Source organism: Sinocyclocheilus rhinocerous, unplaced genomic scaffold (genome assembly GCF_001515625.1).
Source record: "Sinocyclocheilus rhinocerous isolate Xijiao unplaced genomic scaffold, SAMN03320098_v1.1 scaffold705, whole genome shotgun sequence".
Classification (NCBI taxonomy): Eukaryota; Metazoa; Chordata; class Actinopteri; order Cypriniformes; family Cyprinidae; genus Sinocyclocheilus; species Sinocyclocheilus rhinocerous.
In genome coordinates this window covers 796,069-798,870 of record NW_015630576.1, presented here as the reverse complement: position 1 = coordinate 798,870, position 2,802 = coordinate 796,069, and positions in this window count along the sequence as shown.

Below are 2,802 nucleotides of genomic sequence, written 5' to 3'. Positions count from 1 at the left end.
ACCAGGGCTGCGTTCAGCCCCGACAAAAACGGTACAAAACGTTTTTTAAACGGAAACGGTGGTGCGTTGAACACCCTGTTCTGATGACGCAAGAGTTGCAACTATGGCAGCTGAGAAGGCCATTCTTTGTGTTCTTTTTGAAGAATTTTCGGAGCCTGATGAAATCGGTATAAATACGTGTTTAATACTGCAAAATACGCTCGATGGTACAGTCATTGCCCTTGCCCTCCAGAATAAAAGAGAACATCCCAATCAAATGAAGGGATTTGTGGAAACTGTGGTTCCTAATTATTGTGATCCAACATTTGCCTCGCATTTCAGGATGAAAAGACAAACATTTCAGGTCAAGGATCATCCACTTCTTACCTCCGAGACTGTGTTATGATCTATATGACCTTATTATTTTTATTGTGAGTATTAGGCTTATCATTATTGCTGATCACTCTTGTTGTGCTATGTTATTGTAATATTTACCATTATATAATCAGAGCAGTATAGAAAAGTCTATGAAAGTGTCACTCCATAATACAATAGCAAAATATATAAATATGTATAGTATTTTTATGTTACATTAATCAGTATTTAGCACACCTTCCTAAGGAAAGGATATGGACCAGAAGACATTGCAATTACTAAATGATATTTAGACAGACTTAAAAAAGTTCCAGATCTATACTTGTGCTCTTATTATTTCAGTTATTTTGCCTTTAATGTAAATAAACATGTGCAAACAATATACTTGCTCTTGTGAATTTATTTGGATGTTAATTACATTGTGCGAGCTGTCTCTTTAATACCGCGTGGTTTACATACATGTTGCTGCTGATTGGGCTGACATGTTTGACACACCCACCAAACAAGAGAAAACGCATCTCAAACCCCGTTGCACACCATTTCCAGGAAACATGTCGTTCAAACCGGAAACCGTAGCAAAACGGTGCACACCGGTTTGAGCTTGAACTTGCCCCAGAAGTCAAATGGCCTTACATATGTCCTCAGTGTGGAAACACTTCCACATATAAAATAAACTTTACTGAGAACTCATACGGGTGAAAGACCTTTCACTTGCCCTAAGTGCGGAAAGAGATTCACAAGTAAAGGAAAGTTTAAGAGTCACTAAGTCACTGTGCAGAGAAGCCTTTCGCTTGACCTCATTGTGGAAAGAGTTTCATAAATAAATCTCAAGCTGAAACTCACATGAGAATTCACACTAAAGAAAAACCCTATATGTAATCACTGTGGTAAGAGTTTCACTTGGTCAAGCAGTCTCAAATATCATCAGCGCCTCTATCACCCAGCACAGGAATTTAACTGCGATCACTGCAATAAAATATTTGCTTTGGTGTCACACCTAAAGAAACACCTGAATGTACATACAAAAGAGAAATCTTACAGCTGTTCTGCTTGTGGAAAGAGATTTGTATGGATTGACTTTTTTAAGAGGCACCAGAAAAGACATGAGGGTGTGAAAACACATGTGTGCTCTGAGTGTGGAAACTATTTGATAAAACACCAAAGAGTCCATACGAGAGAATGACCGTACAAGTGCTCTTATTGTGAAAAGAGTTTTGTCCTGTCAGGAAGCCTGAAAATGCATGAAAAATGGCACAATGTGGGACAATTCACACTAGAGAGAGAGACAATTTTACCTGCCTTCAGTGTGGAAAGAGTTACATGTAAAAAACTACTTGATGAACATATGATAATTCACACTGCAGGAAACCCTCACACGTGTCCTCAGTGTGAAAAGAAAACCACAATGATCACATGAGAACTCTTTGGGTGTACAACAATACACAATAAAGCGCTATATAAATGCATCATTCATTCATACACTTGTCCTCAGTGTGGAAGAAGTTTTAATCTATCATCAGGTCTAATCTATCATAGAAAAAAGCAGTGTTCTCAAAGTGCACAGAATTCATGTTCAATGTGAATGAAGGTTGTCAGATGAGCTCAATTTCTTGTACTGTGACTGAATATATCAAGGGAAATATGGCCATTTTAGCTGAGAAATTATTTAAGATTGATTCAAGATTAAAGTTTATTGAATCTCATTTGAATTTTTTAAGCAAGGCCAATAATGTTTGTGTGCTGATTGTACATTATAAAATACAAACATTTTGTCAAAATGATGTGTGATCACTGTTCAATTAATGCAATAAAAACACCTGATCATTTACAAAGAACTGTCAATTGTTTCTCTCAACTGTGCTGTCAATTGTACTTATGCTGACATAAAATAGAGGGATGGAACTCTAAAAGTGCTGTTATTCTTATCTAGTAAATCATATGTGCCGGAGCGGGAAGAACTTAAAGGTGACATTCTGTACATTTTTCCACTGGCATTTTAACATATACTGTATAGAGGCATATATTTTTAGAACCATTCAAACGCAAACATGTCAAATGTGTTTTTTGGCATGCTTAATTGTGCTCAGAGAAGCTGTATATGCGATCCCATACAGGAACAGAACTGGAGATGTCTGTTAACACTGTGATTTCACTGTGCTCTCAGACAGTGGTAAAACCTGTTAGGATATACTTATATCCTAGAATCAGAGCCGATCCTAGACTTCTGGGGGCCCTATACGCAAAACTGTGTAGGCGGGGAATTAAATGAAAATGAAAATGGAGCCAGAATGATCTCAATAATAATTCACGCAAAAGACGCGATGCACACATGCGTAACCCAATTCACATGCATGGAAAAAAAAAAATATATATTCACAAAAACCAATTCATGTGCACAAAATAAGAATATATATTCATAAAATACGTTTCACAAATGCAAAACACAAT